This window comes from Anser brachyrhynchus (assembly GCF_964034855.1).
Source record: "Anser brachyrhynchus genome assembly, chromosome: 15".
Lineage (NCBI taxonomy): Eukaryota > Metazoa > Chordata > Aves > Anseriformes > Anatidae > Anser > Anser brachyrhynchus.
In genome coordinates, this window is record NC_137733.1 from 2,892,338 (window position 1) to 2,913,140 (window position 20,803).

The following is a 20,803-nucleotide window of genomic DNA, read 5'->3' on the forward strand; positions in this document are numbered from 1 at the left end:
ATAATTTATTATATTTATATAATATATTACATAATATATATAATATTATAAAATATAATACTATGTTTATTATATTTTAATATATTTTTCTCCATATCTTCCAAAGCTGGGGGAAAAAAATGCCTTCATGATGTTATTTAGGAAGGTCAAGGAATATTTTATAGACAATAAGCTAATGACCAACTTGCTGCTGACAGGTTTTCTCTTGCTATAAACATTTCCAGTTCTATCAAATCAAACAGCTGAAGTATGTTCCAGAACAAAATGGGTCAGCTAGAAAACTACAGGAACAAAATAAGAATTGATGTTGTCAGGGCAGCAGTAGCTTGATTCAATTGATACTTAACCTTAGTAGGTGACAGGTATGGCAGATGTGAATGTGGAGCCTGGAAAACTACTTGGTAGAGCCCTGGTAGGTGACATGGTGCCAGGCTGAGCTATAACACCTGCTCAGGTCACAATTTTATCCACAGATTCAACAGGGTTAAATATTTCTCTGAAGGCAGCCTGAATTAGTAGGGAACTAGGTATTTATCCAAAGGATAAAGTTAGTCCTATGTTTAAGTGAAATGTAACATACTATAGAATATCTAGTTCTTGTATGCCTTCAAAGGAAACATTTAATTTGGTGCTGACAACTGTCAGATATGTATGTAAAATTGGAGAAATTCTGTCCCAACTTAAGTAGACCAATATATAAAACTAGCATGAAGTCAGAAAGATTAACTCTTTTTTTCAGTGACATTTCAATATGTTTTGTACTACATCAGCAGTAGACATTTGCAGTATGTTTTCCGTCCTACTAGTTGGGAAGGAGAAGAAATTTCCCTCATCTGTTCTAAATGGGATCCTTGCCTCTTAAATTTTAACTAGGAAGAAAATAGGTAGAAGAGTCAGGATAATCTCCAGAAGGTAAATGCAATTTTTCTTTCCTACTTCTGAAACTGAGTTCTGACCTGCAGATAATTATTTTGAGGGATTTTGCTTGGTTTTGTTGGGAACAGAAAAGTAAGCTTCTCACTGTGCTTTACTCACCAGAATATTAAGGATCTTTAGTGTTTGTAGATGCAATCTTACATCAGATTGAAAATTATCCTGCTTACTTGTGAAATAATTCATCTGTTCCTATACTGTATGTCCTTAGTGTTGCAATAAATGATGACAGGCTGATTGGTTTTCCCGTTCTACTTTACTGTATTTTGGATGTGAGTAGTATGATCACATACAAAATGAGTCCCTGAGTCAGCTGGCTCTTTTAAGTGGATTTAAATAGACCTTCTCGTTAGAGAACTCCCCAAAGAAAGTTAAAAAGCTCTTACATATTTGAAATGACAGGTTCTATTAGAACCAAAACTAGAATACTTAATTTTTGAACTGGAGACTCAGAGTAAAAAAGTAATAAATAAAAGGGTTTTGCATGCAACTCTTCTACTGCGTCCTTAGAGGCAGGTCCTTGCTTACAGACTTGGTTTCAGCTGGTGGCTTTCTAAGTTGCAGCAAACTCTGCCTCGTTTCCTGTGGCCCCTGTAAATTTCTGTTTGCCACCGTTCTCATCGTTGCTTTTTTTTCTGGCTCTGTTTGAATGGTCGGTTCCTTGCTTCCCACTGTCACCTTGTGCCTGCCTATTCTGAACTCTGCATCCTTTTTGCCAGTGAGTGTGCGTGGTAGTGCCCAAAGGCAGGAGGACTATTTCCTCTTCTTCAGGGGGGTTCTACCTAATCCCATGGCTCTCCTTAAATGAACATAAATTGTGAAAAAAATCAAACATACATTTTGTCACAACACTTGTTTCTCTGCTTTTAATATCAAGAGCTACCTTGAAAAGCAGACCATATTTCCAATATGAAATTCAGTTCTATTCCAATATCAGTGAAGGCCCACTGCTGTAAGTGTTGTTCTCAACTGTAATCCTTAAACAGTGTGTTCATATTGCAGAGTCGTATTTGGGGAGGGATAACATTTACCAAACTATCTTCATTTAAAACTTGGCATACTGTTTTGTGTTGTCGCCTTGGCTGCTGTTTGTTATTATTGTCACATGGCAGTGAAAGAATAGAACTCAGCTTTTTGAGATAACCTGCTTTTTAATTTCCCCGGTTCGTCAATATGACTTGTATCATATGTAAGAAGCATCGGGTTGTATCAGAAGTATACCTTTCCAAAGGCGTTCTCACTTCTTCTCAGATTACGTGTAGTGAAGCTGTGCCCTGTTAAATTGGTCTATTTCCCTTATAAGAAATTATTTCACTGATGGATTAAATGTTTCACAAGATATAATTTATGTATAGATATATTTTTCTTTTTGGTCTCCTCTTTGGAGAAAAGAATATATAGCTATTAGGTGATATTACGAAGTTGCTGATGTAACTCAAAACGTCACACAATCAGTGTTATATGATGAAATTTGTTAATAATGACTGTTGCTGGTACTTCATTTTTATTTCACTTTCTGGTAGAAGTTATTCTTCATTTGCTTTTACTTATGTAAGCATAAAACAGAATAGATAAAATGCTGTTGGGTGTAACATGGTGATTTTAGTGGGGCTGTTAAGCAGGTACTATGCAGTGTATTAAATACTTGCATGTCATGTGCTTTTCTGAAAGCAGCTTGAATAATGCTTTAAAACAAGGTGGTGTGGCATAAGAGTTAACTTATGGCAGTGCACAGAATTTTAGTTTAAAAAAGTGAAACAAAATCACAGTGAGTTAGTCAGCAATTTACTTCAGGCTTACAGAGGGCCCTGCATGGAGCAAAATACATTTTGGAAGATGAGAAGACATCTGTACTCTCTTCCCTGCAGAGACAGCAGCGCTGCCTTAGGCTTGCTGCGCTGCCCAGGACCAAAGAGGAGGAAGGCAGAGCGGCTGCTCCTGCCGCATTGCCCAGAGGGGCTGCGTTCTGTCAGTAGAGCTGTTCAGCCTTGGCCCTCTCTACCTGTTAAGCAAGGATTTTTGTTCCATCCTTGTGGGGATGAACGGCACGTCACCATGTATAGCATGCGTAGCCGTTTTGTTCTGTCTTTTCATTGACCACATAATTACTGTCTTCTAAGTAATTTCACATAGTCCAAGACCCTTAACATGAGATTCACATTGAAATACTTAAGACAAGTGAAATCATTTATCCTCATTTTGTTAGCTTAGGGAAGATTATATTGTATTCTGAATGATGTAAACTCCTCATTGGAGAGATTCCTATTGTGGTATGAATAAAACTCACCAAATCTTTCCAGCATACTGGTTCACTACAGTAAAGGAATTTATCTTTCTGCAGTAATGATTACCTTAGATACAGCATTTTCCTGTTGACTTTTATCATCTTTTTAACTCTGACTTTGGTTTAAGAAATGCTTTTCTTACTCTGCTTAAAGAAGGTGGGATCGTTTTCATCTCTTAACCATTTTCTAGAAAATCTCCCAGTATTTTCTGTGGCTCATTTGTTTATTTTGCCATTTTGGGATTTCCTTGCAGCTGTGAAAAAAAAATAGACCTGGAGTTCTATGGGAAAAATAATTTACTGTTGGTTTATAATTCTTTTGGAGTTATGACGTCTTCTCAGGATTCTTTGCAAATCTCCTATGAAATTTTGCTAGTTATTATGCAGTATTCACTGGTATACTGATAGAGCAGATTAAACACTTCAAAGGCTTAATCTTTCTTTTGGACATATTAATGATGCAATGAAACAATGATCAGATCAAAGCTTTGCTGTTGGGACGTGACTGTAAATTGGCAGAAGAATCCTTTCTGCTACAAAAGGTAACTGTTTAGTGCTAGATCTGATCTGTGACCATAAAAGCCATGCTCTTACCTCACTGCTGGAATAAACGGATGTTGTACCCTCCTTCTTAGTCTGCCATCTGTTACTGCACAGCAGCGAGGAATGAGGGACAAGAGTGGGAGCAGCAGCCCTGGGAGCACCTGGATCACAGAAGGAATGCGAGGAGGGGCTCCAGGCAATGAAGCAGAGATTCCCCTGCAGCCCATGGAGATGCTTCCTGGAGGAGATACAGCTCTGGAGAGCCCATGCTGGAGCAAATATCTTCCTGAAGGACTGCAGCCCCTGGGAAGGGCCTGTGCTGGAGTGAGGCAAGGTGGGAGGAGGAAGGAGCAGCAGAGGGGAGCTGCTGTGGACTGACCACAGCCCCCATTCTCCCCCACTGTGCTGCTCAGGTAGAGGAGTTAGAAATACAGGAGTGAAGCTGAACCTGCAGAAAGATGGGGGGAGGAAGGAGCAGGTGTTGCTTTAATTTAATTTTTATTTCTTTCTACCCAAATCTATTTTAGTTGGCAGTAAATTTCCCCCAGGTTGAGTTTGGTTTGCCTGTAACTGTAATTTGTAAATGATCTCCCTGCCTTCGTCTCAACCCATGAGCTTTTCCATCTTATTTTCTCCCCTAGTCTCATTGAGGAGGGGAGTGAGCGACTGGGTGGGTGTTTGTCTGCTGGCCAAGGTTAACCCACCACAGTATGCTAGTGAGGTATTTGGAGTCATGAACAGGAGGAGATACAGAAGACCATAATCAAACTCCATTACTCGTATGTATGTATCAAGGTATGGCCTTTTCTTTCTGCAGAAAAGGAGTTTTGCTAACCATTATCATGGAGAATTTTTCATTTGTTTCCTTTTCTCTTTCTTTTGTCTTCAAAACTCTCCTTAAAGCCATACATGTTATGGTAAAGAAATTGGTAAATCTTTCTAGGTGGTGATGTATGTGTATACTTTTTTTGGTCTGCTCTAATATAAATAAATGAGATGCTTATCTGTAGACTCTGTGAAGGGCTTTTGTTTTGTCCCAGAAGTACTTTTGGTTGATTGAAAGACGTAGGTAACATCACTGCAGGCAGCAGAATATCCTTTGCCCTGGAGGCTTAGCAGAGACGTCAGTGTGTTTCAGGTGGTTCAGATTGAAAGTGGAGCACGAATGATCAATGTTTCAACCTCATCTTTATCATTAAAGTCATTTACATTTAAGAAGACGATCTCTCCCTCAGTTATTAATAATTTATCACAAGGAGGCAGTGTACAGGAGTATTGATTGCATATCTACTTGCTTTTGTGTAGTAAATATCCCCCTGGATTTAGCTGAAAAATCTCAACATAAACTTTTCATGGAAAGTTTGGTAGTTATTCTCTCCCTCCTCTCTTCACCCAGTCTTTGTGTGTGAACACTTCAATAAGTAAGAATCTGCACAACGGAATAGCATGTGTCATTTTGTCCAGCTAAATCGTTCGAACAAATTGCTACCCGTGTTTTCTACATGAAATGAAGACGCTCCACACCTGAAGCTTTGTTTAGCAATTTGAAAAATAAAACAAAAATAGTATGTTCCCAGAAATCAGGATATACAAAATATAAGCAAAGAATTATTTAAGGAAAGGTATGCGATAGGTTGTAAGATATAAATATTGATATGTATAATAATTTACTGGCTATCAGTGAGTTCCACTTCCTAAATACAGTGTTTAATCAAAAGTCTTGCTGAAATGAGGCAGTAAAAATTAGATTTTTTATGATTAAAGTTTACATATTTTACAGTTTACATAGAATTATGATGTAAATGTATAGTCATATAACTATGCCTTATCCTCTTATTTTAGTGATTCCTATTAGAATATTTTAAATTTATTTTTAATTACAGTTCTTATCCACTATTCGTGCCAGTAATAAGTATCTCTAGTATCTCTAAATTGACTTAGATTACGATAGGTTTTTTGTTGCTGTTTTTTGTTTGTTTTTGGAATTATGCAGGAAGAACCTTCTGTAATTAATATTTGTTAATATGTTGCTAAACTTATTTGTCCTGGGTTCCATTTTAAGTTTTTTTTTTTTTTTTCAGTTATTAGTGGCAATAGAAAAATTCGTGATTCTTTCTCTTCTTTTGCTTCTACCCTAAGAAAAGTTGTCTTTTTAAATTAATGTGCAATTATTTTAGCAGAAGCAGAAGTAGTGTGAAATCAGAAATGCTCTGCTTTTATCTTCTCATTGATGAGATATAGAATAGGAGCCAACTGTGGTAACACATTTCAAACTTATATTTTGTATGGCAAGTGAGATAGCAAGATAAGTATGAAAAATAACTTTCCAGGAAACAGATTTAGAAGAACAGGGAAATATCAATTTTGATTTTTATAAATACAGTCTTTATAGATTCTAAATTGCTTTAAGATATAGTTGACAAATCTGTAAGATCCGTACTTAAATGTAAACTTCTTGTGAACTACTGGTGTGTGTTCAGTGTTATATGTTAGTAGTGTATGCTTAGTATCATATTGAGCATACAAGATTATAATAATATTGCTATATAAATATGCAGTTAGACTCTGACGTTGTATCTGAATGTATCCATATATATACACATAATAATGAAAATTTAGATAAGTGCGGTATTCTGTGTGCAATATCTTAAAAATGATCAGTACTGTATTTTTGTATCTGCTTTCAACAAAAGTATCCTTGAGTGTTCTGCTCCATGCTGTTTGCAGTGTTATGATAAGACTAAACAGAAAAGTTCTAAAAGAATTACAAGCATGATTCTTCTAGCTCACCTCAAAATTCACCATCTGCAAACATTGCATCAGTGGATTATTTGAACGATAATAGAAGGTAACATAAATGCTGCAAATAGCAAAGAGAAATTCATGTTATTTACTTGTAGAATTTGAAAGTTTAGGTGTACGAATTTTTAAATATAATTTCACCCATTATATCCATAGTGCATATCATCTAAGCTAAACAGTTGTCAGTTAGTAATATTCTTCCTCTAAATAGGGAGTTCAACAGATTACATTAATTTATTTGGAGTATTTTTTGTTTATTTTTAATCCTGTCTTTGTTTCTCAGTGTACTATGGGCATTTATATGGAATGAAGAAGCAATAATCTAGGTATTCCTGTGGCTGAACAGAGCCTGGCTGAATTGATACTTCATTAATACTTGGTTTAATTCTCTCTAATCGTCTTCTAAAACAAGGCTATGCTCTGGGAACAATGGGACCATACCTTGATCTGAAGATGGTTGTTCGTGGTCTTTGTTGTGTATCTTCACTACTCACGGGAAACACCTCTTCTTCAAACCATAGTAGAAAAAAACAATGTAATTTATTTCCTCTAGTAGTATATTAGTCCTCCTTGGTCTCATTCCACAGTTGTCTAAGAGAAAGCTAACCTATTCTGATTTGGAGTAAGGACATTTCAAAGATACATATATATATATATATATAGTGTATGTGTGTGTGACGTAGATAATTTTTCCGTGTTCTGTACACTGTATTCTTCACTTCCAACTAAGTTGTTAACTTTGTTGTTTTTGTGAGTGTGTTCAAATTCTTAGAATAGTAATTTGCTGTGCAAATGCATAACTTGCCTCATATAGCTGTTAGCTTTTATCCGGTTAGTTTCTGATGTTTAAAATAATATGCATGTTATATTTAACAGTGTATTTTTTGTCTTCCTCATTTTCCAGAATTATCTCATTTTTGTCTCATACACTTGATATTCACATCCTATTTGGATGCAGGATCTGCTACCTCCTTAAAATATATTTTCACATTAACACAACAGATATTTTAGAAAACCATTTATTTTCACATGGAACTAGCAGGCAATCTTAATGTAATTAAAGAAATTCTGATTTGATTGTTTATAGGAGGGTTATAGTCATCTATAAATCTAGGGAAATACAGGTAGTTTCTGGGAGAAACAGGTAGCTACTGACTGACATCAAGACTGATTTAGTGTTGTTTTTAGTGGTTAATACTAACATTTTAATTGTTTTGTCCTTTATTCTGTTCACGTGATCCAATGAACTCTGTATTTGTATATAATTGTTAACAGCGGATGAATTTTTTTTCCAGTGCAGTGCATACAATATGCATATTAGACTAAATTAGCATACAATGTAAGTATTGACCAAATTAACATGTAAGTATCTGCCTTTGGCATAAAGGTTGCCTTTTTCTGCCTCAGTTGACAGATAGTCATTGTCTTCCCTGAAGTAACTTTGACACAAGAATATCAGGGAATATATTCTAGTTGATCACTTTTAAATATTTCTCTCATTTCACTCACTTTTTTTCTGAAATCCTAAAAGATATCATCCTAAGTAGAAGCAGGTTTAGGTAATGGCCAGAAATCTAGCAATCAAAGCATATGTTGAACAACAAACCTTCATATACACTTCCTTAAAAATGACAAATAATTTAAAGATATTATTTGTATTTTGTTTTGTTGTTTGGCTCTGAATAGTGTCAATTAAATCACCTAATAATATTTTGAAAAATTTGCTATGTACAATTTAGCTAAGTGCAGGTTTTGCCATCATGAATTTCTGCAGTTGCTGGAGCATAAAGAGACAATAGTAAAATTGCATGGCAGCTCCTCAAAAAAAGGACATCAAAGTATTTCCCAAACTTTAATGAAGTATTTCAAGCTAAAATAAATGTTGAAATTAAGTGATGTTGAAATTGAGCCATTTTCAAATTGCTAGAAAGCACTGGAAAAGGAGAAGGAATAGTAGTATGTATTTTTTATACAGCTTCAGCAAGACCAGCTACTCTAGTTTGTGAATTAACTTCATATTCAACATTTTGTCATGTACATTAGGTGTTATAGTGCATGAAATGAATACATAGTCACATACCAGTAGTTGCAGTTCCAAGTAATGATCGACAATACTGCCTCTAGCTAGCTAACACTTTTTCCTATGAAATATTTTCTGCATGACCACATCACATGGCAGCAGGCAGCAATGGAATTTATGAACTAGTTGGAGCTATCAGGGCTAGTGAGAAACCAATAGAGAAAGATGTATGTTAAAACAAACTAAAATATAAAAGAGGAGAGGAGAAGACTAAGAAAAAATAGCCAACCAGAAAAACGTTGTCACAATGTCACATAGATATTTTAAACCATCAGCTTAATGGCAGATTCATGTCTCTGTCCTGTTTTTATAATTATGAGCTTTTCCTAAACATAGCCTCCAGTTGAGTGATTTCTTTAGCTAAAAATAACTTGGCAAAAAAAAACAAACAACAGTCATAAAAAGAATATTCCTGCTTTATGTCAGATTAGAACCATGGTTTGTTTGCAAGACTGGGAGTTAGGAATGTTCAGATCATCTTAACAGGTGACGTTCTTTGTTGAAGTTGAGTCAATAAGGTTTAATTCTTTTACAGAAAAGAGACCTTAACTTTTCCCTCAAGTTGCAGTGACTTGAAATGAATCTCCACACAACACTCATTATCCCTCAGCTAGAATACTGTATATAGTTTTGAACTCAGCAGAAGTATAAATAAGTTGATAGCTGGACCAAGATCAGCAAAGGGCCCTCAAGATGGACAGGGCAGGAGCAGATGCCCTGTGAGGGAACAGAGATTCTTCAGCTTAGAAATTAGAAAGCTTTGGGGGGATCGAAGAGCATCTCCCACATACCTACAAGGAGATGAAGCAGACAGAGCAAGGCTCTCCAGTGAGGTATGAAGCAAGAGGACGAGAGATGCCAGTTGGAACAAGATAAGTTCAGCCTGGATATCAGGAATTCACTGGGAATTTTTGAACTCTGCTCTAAAGCTTTGCTCTGTGATTCTTTTTTTTTTAAGCTCTGCTCAGAAGAATGTACTTAAATATTCAAATGTAGGTGCATAAAGATAGTGCTAGGTCAACATGCAGATGACATGCACTATAAATAAAGGCAAATCTAATTTCCAACTCATAACCCTTCCGTAGATCCATAGTTTCCCATGCTTATCCTTTCCCTGTTTTTTAGAAATTAGAAGCAGAGTTCAATGAAAACATGGTTTTGAATAACTAAATCTAAGAAAGTTTCTGAAGGTACTCAGAATAGCTAGAGAAGAATTAAAAATAAACCTTGATTTATATTCTGGCCTATTATATTAAGATGTGTGCCTTAGCCTTGGCTAAGTCAGCCAAATCTTAGAAAATAAATTTCATGTGGGTCACAGTGTTGCTAAGTTATATGAATCTGAGCTAACTTTGGCTTATCTCATTTTAATATACTTGATCCAAACAGAGATAATTAAAAGAAAAAAAAAATCTGAGGCTCCCTAATACCATTTAATATCACATCTATACTTGTCATATAAGTACAATGCCTGTCTCATTTTTATTCAAATAGCAATCAATCAAAATTGTCTTTTGACAGGATTTTGACTACTTCTTATAATAACTAATAGTTCTTTTTTTACCGTTTCTCAGTGGAAAAAAAAAAAGTAAGTATGGGGGAGGGGGGCAGGGGAGGAATAGAAATGCTGAAAATAAATTTCAATTTTTACCCTTGAAATGACTAAGGAATTTTAAATGCCTGTTAATTTTCATATAAAACAGCAAACTGGGAAGGCCAGCTGCGTAGTCATCCACATAGGTTTTATAGGAGCTACACATACAATTCAGTCCTAGAATTCCAAGGTTAAAAAGCACAACCAAATCCAGTAATGCAGGATGTTGGAGAATATAAAGATAGAGCACGGCAATCTGGTATCACAGTTGCATGGCATTGTGGTTGGCCGCTGTTCTGCTGATTCCACTGTGTGAGAATCAATCAATCAATCAATCAGAACTTGCATTTTGTGTGCATGCATTGTCAAGTGTTGTTTGCACTAGCATTTATAGATTTCACTCCTCTGTAGTGTATTAACAGAATCTAAAAACCTGAGTTAATCTCTCATATTGGAGCCTGAGGAATCTCATTTAAAGTTCATTGGTGCATAAGCTAAAACTACAGCTGCATCCCATAATATATATATATATATATATATATTTTCACCAAAACATGAATGCAGTTATTAGAACCAGGCATTTAGACCCTTAGGCCAGAATCCAGAACATCCTAGAGGAGGGATCCTAAAACCATGTAATGCTTCTTGCGATCATTCACAAAGAGCATGCTGGAAGTGAGTTAAGTGCTTTATTCAAATACACGGTGCTTCAGCACCCTGGAGAAGAAGAGACTGGCTGTCCTGGAGGGTGTGGGACATATTTGTCCTCTTCTGCTCTTCATATGTACAAGAGATGAAATTGTTCTTTCCCAGTTCCCACATGAATCATAAGCATCAATTCATTTTATTGGCTTGTAGTAAAATGTGACAATGGTAGCAAAAACTAGGTGAATCAAGCATATGATCATAACCGTGTCTCCTTCACTGTTTCTGAAAGCAGACATGCTGCTGGGAGTTGACTGACGCAGAAAATGGTCACAAAAAAACCTAGAATATATTTCCCATTTTTATGATGATTTCATCACTCTGTCCTGGTAGAATCTTATTCCTTTTCAATACTGAACCACATTATTATCCCTTTTATACATTTAGAGGGATTTTTTAAAACATATTTTGATGCTGTTTCACTGTATTTGTCAGCATAAACTCTTTATACGGTAATCATGCATTCATTGAAGATGCAACTTTGGTAATTTCAGTAAAGCTGTATTTTAAATCATAACTCTCTCTGTTCTGTGTTTAAAAGAGAGGAAACTTTTAACACTTAACATTTCTAAAATGGCCAAAGGTACTAATATTTCAGTTAGATAAAACACTATTATTTAATGGTAATCAGGGCAATGTCTTCTGCAGTATTCTCTGGCAAATGTTTTCTATTTCATTAAATGACAATGAATCTTTCTTGTGTTACGGTATGGACTTTTTCTTTCTATTTTTGTAGATTCACAGGAAACAAGATAATAAATCTAGTGTTAACTCAGAAAGGAATGTTTCAAGAAGTGAAAGAACCTCCAAATGGAATTGTGTTTGCAAATGGTATTTCTCTGTGGAGCTCAAAAACCTTGCTTTTTCTGTTTTGCTTTTGTTCTGACTGTATTTATTAGAAGGAACAAAAGGGATACCTTTAAAAATAAAGCTGAATCTTTAATTGTAATAACTTTTAAGAATAGATGAAATTACTGATAAACATTGTACTCAAAGGGCTTTTAATATTGCACACAAGTGATAATGGACTGAAAAAAAGGTTGAAAAGACTGATTACAAAACTAGCAATAAATCAATCAAATGGTTCTGGTAATATGTCTCATATCCACAGTGTATGATGTTTAGTTTATGATATCTTAAGATCTCAAAAGCTCATGTATTCTTCCAGTAATCAGTGTTCTGATCCATTAGTTTTTATAATGTAGAGAGATGTCACTGTTTTTTCATAAATTATTAGTTTTCTAAAATCACACTTGTCAATCAAGACAAAACGAAGAATTAAAAAAAATATATACAATAATTTAAAGACAAAAGACAAGACAAAGCCAAGAATTTAAAAATTATAATAATTTAACTGTAGGATACACTGTACACTGTATCACTGCACACTTGTGCATATTATTATTCAATGGAAGTCTTTATCACACTTTCAATTTTTTTTTTTTTTGTCTAATACGTAGCCTGAACAAGTCTATACTCGGACATTATAAATATCTTGCTATTTTCTACGGTATGGAGATTGGTACGTAATATTGGCATTTTTACAGAGCATAAGAGACAGGAGAAAACCACCCCAAAATATATATATTCTGAAGCAGAATACATTTTTTATATTTTATTAATATATCTTAGGTATTTAGAGTAGAAATGTCAGAAATAATTGTACAAGATTGCATCTGAACGTTAATAATAATGACTTTGAAAGCAAAGGAACTTTTAGCATCCAAGTTGGTAATATTAAGTTTTCATCAGGCATTTGTCAAATTAGAAGTATTACTAAATCACTGGATTCAAATGCATGAAAATATCCACCTAACAACAAACCAATCCAAAACTCTTGTATGTACTTTTAGACTCTACCTGTGCAGTTCAAGGAGAAGTATAAAAATGTATTGATTATGGCTTTTAATCAATCTAAAAACCATAATTTTGGTTTTATTAGACTTTTGCAGGGTAGTAAATTCTGACACTGAGAACTTTTCCTAACATTGCATTGTGGTTTTTGTTTTTTTGTTTTTTTTTTTTTTTTAATTAAAATGTAAGGTTTGTCAGTTTGGGTGCCTAATGTGGTATTTACAGTCCTTTTCACATGTGAGTGGCAGCTGGCCTCTCTGAAAGCAAAGATGTGAACTATGTAAAGCTTGATAGATGTCAGTCAGTCCTCTATATGTGATTGGGAAGTGAGCTGGATGTTTGTGAAGCTGTGGTATGTGTCGAACATATGCTGATTCTCTTGAAAGGCATGTAGTGCTCTAAGTCAGTGACTGAAACCAATTCATTCTCAAGCCCTAGCCATATGGAAAGACTGCAGGAAAGTTTGGAGCTAAAATCATGACAGCTGTGTTCTTGGAGCTTCACTGATGATAAAATTGTTGTTGGACAAAGACATTTTCTATTCTGGGAATATAGATGCAAACGGATGTGTAACTTGTTTGTATTCATTCAAACTAAATAAAGAATATAAAGGATAAGGGCAACCTTATCAGATCTCTAAACTGATGTTTACTGCAACTGTTAACTCTCTAATATTATCTTTTACTTGTCTGCATTCTTTTATTTCTCCTGCACTCTGATATGCTTTTGCTGCCATCTCCCTCTGCTGTCCATCCACCCAAGTCGATAAACACAGTTTCCAAGTCAGGTAGCCAAGGTAACATGCTGTCTGTCGGTGATCTGGTACAGCTGGAGATGCTAGTGCTATATGTCTGTGCTGCTCTCCCCAGCTCTTACTTACTTCCCTGAGCTCTTTTGTGAGGTAAAGTGAAGGGCGGGCAGAGCTGAGGCCAAATCTGGAAGCAGCACCAAACAGCTGCGGAGAGATATGGGAACTGGTACATGTCGTTCTGGTTAGGGCCAAGGGGTATATGGCCTCCTTGCCCTGCTTTAAACCCAGACTAGTGCTGGTGTCATTGTGGCCCCACTTTTTTCTTTTTTTTCTCAGTTCTGGGCATATTTTGTAGTGTATTGTATGGCCCCTCACTACAAGAAGGATGTTGAGGTGCTCAAGCGAGTCCAGAGAAGGGCAACGAAGCTGGTGAGGGGTCTGGAGAACAAGTCTTACGAGGAGCGGCTGGGGGAGCTGGGGTTGTTCAGCCTGGAGAAGAGGAGGCTCAGGGGAGACCTCATCGCTCTCTATGGGTACCTTAAAGGAGGCTGTAGCGAGGTGGGGGTTGGTCTGTTCTCCCATGTGCCTGGTGACAGGACGAGTGGGAATGGGCTAAAGTTACACCAGGGGAGGTTTAGGTTGGATATTAGGAAGAACTTCTTTACTGAAAGGGTTGTTAGGCATTGGAATAGGCTGCCTGGGGAAGTGGTTGAGTCACCATCCCTGGAGGTCTTTAAAAGACGTTTAGATGTAGCCCTTAGTGATATGGTTTAGTGGAGGACTTGTTAGTGTTAGGTCAGAGGTTGGACTAGATGATCTTGGAGGTCTCTTCCAACCTAGATGATTCTGTGATTCTGTATAACTCCACATGTATATTGACATCTTTTTGCTTGTTAGATTGCTTTGGGGTACCTTAATACTTGGCAAAGGCTTCAAGCAAAACTTAAATGCTTAAATGAGGCCTGCAGTGTGCACTGGTAGAGAGGAGGTGTTTCTCTGTCAAACATATTCTTAATGAAAATGTTTTGAGCTAGAAATCAGTTCATATCCTAAAATGTAATTAGTGCTTTGGTTTCAGTTCAGTTACTGGCCAAATATTAAACTGAATTGAAACTAGCAAAAAGTAGATTAAATTAGTAATAAGGTTCATGCAAGTGAAATGTGTTTGTACTTTCTTACTGTTTTCAAATTGCCTTGTGTCGCCTTTTGCTTGTTTGATTTTGTTTTAGTAACTTGCTAATAACATGGTCAAAGGGAGGCAGTAGTGGTGCAGCTGCGGTGTATTCTTTTGGTACTAGTTTACCAAAAAAAAAAAAATGAAAAAAAAAGGTTGACTTAATATGGAAAGCTACAAAAGTAGTGCCACAGCATTTTTTCCAGTAAGCTTGGCACTCTTTGCTGAGTTTTGCACTATACAGCCATTAGTAGGCTGGTCAATGCATTGCTTTATGAGGCAATTATTTCAGCATACTCTATTCAAAATACACATTAGAACTTAACCTTCTGAATCCTGAAGTAGCATTTTTATCACCCAACATTAGAAAAGAGTTGGAGTCAGCAATTTCCCCTTTCTTTTTATGATCTGGTATCATTAATAAAGCATTGGGCTAGTAACTTCTTACAGTTCTCCAGGATAATTTGTGACACAAAAGGTGCTACTCTGATACATTTGTCTGTTAACTTATTCAACAGCAGGGAAAACACAAAAATTGTTTAAAAACTAAAAATGACTAAGGTGGGAAAAGAGCTATGAAAACAAACGTAGGACTGATACACAGCATATTAGGCCTTCTGCTATTGGATATGCACAAGTAGAAATGGGAAGTTAATATGGAATTTCTAATTAGGGTCACATACTAATGAACTCCCTCTTCATGTTAGTTTTATGCCGCTTCAGAAATTCTGTATCATATGCTTAAAAATTTATGGCTAGAAACATTAATGAAAATGAGGCGTGAATTGGAAATTGTACTATTATGGGGATGAGTGTGGCCGTGGCTAGTCTGATTTCTAAGGAGGGATCCTTTTATTGCCATTTTTTTTGAGGGAAGAGAAATGATACAAGTAAAATTAATGGCTAGACATAATCTTTGCCCTGATTTAGCTGGCATTATGATATTTAAAGTTATAAAAGATGGATTTAATAAAATTTTGAACTAAATATAAGGAGAATTTTAATAATAATTGACAGTCTTCTTTAAGAATAAAACCTGTAAATTGGCTGAAGTGCAAAATTAATGTAGTAAAATCCGTATGTTTTTATAAGCTTATACATATGCATATATATAACATGCACAGCTCTGTATATAAATGCGGACACCCATACGTGTAGTGAACATATTTATATTGACTTTGTTGCTAAGGGCTGTCTTCTTTTCTTGATGTTTGACAGCACAATTGCTCTTAAATTCTGTGGATTAATGTTTGAGCCAGAACTGGCATTTTAGTCTCAGGTATCTTGTAAAAATCAATTGGGCTTGCTATTTAAAATGTCAAAACCCCAAACACTATCTGTTGTATTGTTTCTTTTGTTCCCACTAAAATCATCATGCAATATTCTATAAAATATATTGAAAATATCTGGTAGTCTGTCTAGTTGGAATTGCCTTTGGAAATAGTCTAGTAACTTTTGACAGCTTAACTTTACAAGGATATTGATTTCACTGTGGTTTTATCATGGAAAACTGATGAATGGTCAAAAGCTGGAAGTGATGTAAAACTAGGTTTATAGTTTTTATATGAAATGCATGTAATAAAGTAGGTTTATAAAACATAGTAAGGTATACCCTTGTGAGAACATTAGAGTTAAAAAATAATTTTGCAGCATCCTTGTGTTGTAGATTACTTGGCCTAGGGACACTAAAAACATTTCAAAGCTTACTAGAGATGGACAAAGAAAGGAACATACTTATTAAAAGCAATAACATACATTGCTAATAATTATGTGATATTTGTGAGAAGATAAGCTTGAATAGAGCACTGCTTTATAACTATATTTTTTTTCCTTTTGAGATAAGCCATTAATACTATACAGAAACCAATAAGGGAAAAATATTGTTTCCTTATTCCAATAACAAGGAAAAATAGACAACAGAAACAGAAGTAACTGAAGGGGCATGTAACATGGGAAACAGAAACTGCAATTTGGATGGAGAAATATCTTTTTTGTAGAACTGAAGAACTGAATAGGAAGAATTAGAAACAACATTGGCTGTCTGTGTTGCACTGACTGCAATAAGAGAAAGTAAGGAAAGTATAGGAAATAAAATTGATTTCTTTCTGGAGAACATAATTACCTCACTGGCCAATTAAATATAAACACAATGAGAAAGTGTTGAAGTAGAAACACTTGTGTCAGTTCTACAGAACAACACATGAGTGTGTGTAAAATCCCCTGAAGCTTTGAGGTACATGTTAATCTAGAGCCTGGTTAGGTCCTATTCTGTGAGGGGCTGTGAGCGACAGATGATGTAGGGTTCCTTTTGGATCTCAATGAGAAAAGCCCGACAACAAATGGCTTAATAAAATAGCTGTTTTAATAAGACAGAATAAAAAGAACAATATAGATACTGAGTAAATCCCTTCAGATGCTGGGAACCCCATGTTCATGTGGCATTGGATGGCCTCTGGATGGATTTTTCCACAACACTTGCACAGATCCTGTCCATGGAGAGAGGTTCTTCTTTTTTTGGTCATTCGAGCTATCATATCATTTCCTTACAAGAAAGTAACTGTTCTTAAAGGATGCTCATATGAGAATATCTTTCTGCACTGCTAGACAAAGCGAGGCCAGGCAGGCAGTGTTCTGTCTGGTAGGGGGTGGGAGCTGCCCATGGCTCTGAGCTGCCTGGGTCTGTCCCCTGGCTGCAGCGGACCTGTGCAGCACAGCACAGCCTGAAGGCCATGCTGGATGTGCAACAAGTGCAGCACAGCACAGGCCTGCACCTGCTCTGGTCAAAAGATATGAGGATCACCAGCTCATTGATGTACAGTGGTCACCCCGTCTCAGGTTGCCTACAGGTATCAGTACTGGATTCAGACAGTGTAAAGGCTAACATCAGGCAACTCTCCTTGAGTGCTGAAGATGGATGCAATGAAATGAGAGCAATTACCAAGCTGTTTCTGAAGATTCAGTTAACCCTGCTCAATTGCCAGTAATCCAGAATAGATGTCGTACTCTTTCAGAAATGTCATCAATTCAAACTATTACAGGAAAAAAAAAAAAAAGGAAAAAAAAAGGAGAAAAAAAAAAAGGAGGAATATAAAAATATGTAATTGGAAAATTCTATATTATTGATGAGGTTAGCAAAGCTATCTCACACTTTCCCCCCACCCCCAATTAACGCTGGCAATTGTGGAATTTATTAACAAAAAAAAAGTCTCTGTACAATTCTTTAAATGTTCTGTGTTTATTGTGGAGAAAACAACAACAACAAAACAACAATATCCACTTTGATCAAGATATCTTGAGCAAATATAAGGCTATCAGGTAGATTAGCATCCAGACTTTGGTGTAATGTTTGGGAATGATGTGGGCCAACTGGAGAGAATTCAGAGAAGCATAATGAGGGTGAGCAGAGCATATCCTACAAAATATGACAGGGAGGAAAGAGGGAACCAGTCTTTGTCTTTCTACTTCCTCCATGCCACTATATGATGAAAAAATTTCCTTTCTCACACCTCTCTTTCAGGCAGTGTTTATTGTCTGTTCCATGTTCCCTTTTATAAGAACAGCTCCGTACCTTCATTAGCCTTTCTGCTTCTGATTTGCATTCTCATTAAATGAGGTACAGCAAATGAGTGACTTGTTGAAGGCTGCACAGGGAACTCAAGTCTCCAGAGTTTTTGACTAGTGTAGTAATCACTAAACCATTATTCTCTAAGAATATAAGAGAAGAGAAGCCTTAAAAAGATTAAAATAATTTTTAAAAAAGATATAAAGAAAAAAAGTAAGTTGCCTCACCCCAAGTAAAAGGACAGTATTCATTCTAGGGAGAAATAATTTTTAACAGATTTAACTGTAAATGGAAAAAGGAACAGAACATGAATCTTATTGTAACCTTCTATGTTCTTCAGTTGCTATCTTTGACGTAGGGTCACAGGATCACAGAATGGTTTACGTTGGAATGGACCTCAGGTCCATTTGCTCCCCCTGCCCCAGCAGGGGGCCAAGGCCCATGTCCAGGCAGCCTTGGGAGATCTCCAAGGAGGAGACTCCACAGCCTCTGTGGGCAACCTGGGCCAGGGCTCAGTCATCCTCACAGGAAATAAGTGTTTCCTGATGTTCAGACAGATCCTCCTGTGTCGAATTTGTGCCTGTTGCTTCTTGTCCTGGAACTGAGCACCACTGAAAAGACCTGCCTCTGTCCTCTGTGCACCATGCCTTAAGGTATTTATAGACATTGATGAGATCCCCCCGAGCCTTTTCTTCTACAGGCTGAACAGGCCCAGCTCTCTTATCCTCTCCTAATAGGAGAGATGCCACAGCACCTTCATCATCTTTGTGGCCCTATGCTAGACTATCTTCAGTATGTCCAGGTCTCTCATACTGGAGAGTCCAGAACTGGTAATACGACAATTATAATGACTGCAATAAAGAGTTGCTTTAGCCATGTAAAATTAGGTAGCCAAGAAGTAAGTTTTTCCCAAAGTTCTGAAAATCCCCAAGAAGTGTCATTCCTCCTTATTTGGTGTACAATTCTGGTTTGTTTCCATATTTCATTTATGTCTGTCTCAATCCTCCAGGTTTGGTCTATATATGAGCAATAGCTACTGTTGATTACCGTACATACTCCTCCTTCCTTGGCAAATAGGATGGCTAAAGCCACTCTGTTTTGAACTGAAAACTTTCTCAAACTCTCAATCTCCTCTTGTTGGGCTCTTATAGCATCTCCTGTGGCATTTAATGCTATTTCCAATGTGGCATAAATATTTACAATTGCCTTTTCTAATTCACTAACCCCCTAGCCAAGGCAGAAACCATTGGACAAAACTATGGAATGAGGTAGGCCTTTCTACCAATGGGTAGAAATGGCCTTTCTACCTTGCTTAACTCATACCCAGGGATTCCGTAGGATCCCCTGAGGTACCTGAGTCTGATTAATAATTTTATGCTGGGAAATTATACTTCCAAGTGTACATGTTCTCTTCCACAATCTGGGCAATATTTTTCTGGGCCCACCCGTCCCCACATAACCACCAAAATTTGGTAGGGGCCAGGCATATGGGTACAGTGCTCATGGCCTTACTCTTCATCTGAACTGTACGATTAAGGTAAATTCCTTTGAGGGTTACGTCCAAATCCTTTAACCCCAGTTTGGTTATTGTTTGGATGGATGATTCTTCTTGCAGATTTATAATAGTACAATTTATACTGATCAGACTAAAACTTCCAAAGCGGGGAGCAAAACTGCAGGTTCCCATTGACTTGTTCTTACATCCCTCTAGGAATATTCCTCCATTTAGAACTTGGAGGGTAAATCTGGGTCCCTTTCCTTCATCTATCACATTTTCTTTACACTGTAACTGAGATGTGTTCCCAGCCTTCCACATATCGACACCTGTGGCATTATTGATCAAAGTCCAATCTGAGGTCATAACTCTGTAGAGCGGTATTTCTCGGTCTCCCCTTGGCATGGCCATGCAGACCCAGCAGTCTTTGGCTCAGGTCAAATTGACCCAAATAGATGTCAATTTAAAGTAATAATTGGTTTCCCATGAGAGGGTGGAACCTAACCATAGGCTGAATAAACCCCATATTATTGTCCATCTTTTCGCTGAATCCAGAGTTTCAACGGTCCTGCAGGTGCTGACTCTGATCGTGGTCTAGATGCCCTCTTTATTCTGGTGTGATGTATCCACGATTCCTGTTCCTTAATCTTGACTGCTGTGTAAGTAGTCAATAACACGTGGAATGGGCCTTCGCATTTTGGTTCCAAAGGTGAATCTGAAAGAGATCTAACATATACATAATCCCCAGGTTCATTATTGTGCACAGGCCCATCAAGACCTTGGGCCCTAGTTCCTAGGACCAGCTTCTTGACTTCCCGAAGCTGTTTCTGCAGGTTTATTATACAATCTGTCAATATCTCGCTGCCAGTCTGAGTTGATATTCCAGACGTACCATATATTCTGTACAATATTTTGAAAGAACTCAACCCCTCCTTGGTCCTGGACTCAGTCCTAATTCTCAGATGTGCTAAAGGCAATAATTGAGGCCAGGACAAACCAGCCTCCTGTCCTAATTTTACAATCTGT

General features: G+C 36.8%; 1 protein-coding gene and 1 long non-coding RNA gene across 4 annotated transcripts in view; one reads left to right on the forward strand and one right to left on the reverse strand.

Annotated features, from left to right (window-relative positions):
- RBFOX1 (RNA binding fox-1 homolog 1) overlaps positions 1-20,803 on the forward strand; it is an 868,680-nt gene that overhangs the window by 396,436 nt on the left and 451,441 nt on the right. The gene's annotated exons all lie outside the window — the stretch shown is intronic.
- Positions 1-20,803, reverse strand: part of LOC308178464 — a 38,529-nt gene that overhangs the window by 12,766 nt on the left and 4,960 nt on the right. Inside the window, exon 2 of the long non-coding RNA XR_013939784.1 lies at positions 1-20,503. This exon is cut by the window's left edge and continues 12,766 nt beyond it. This is a non-coding gene — a long non-coding RNA (uncharacterized lncRNA). The remainder of the gene's footprint in view (positions 20,504-20,803) is intronic.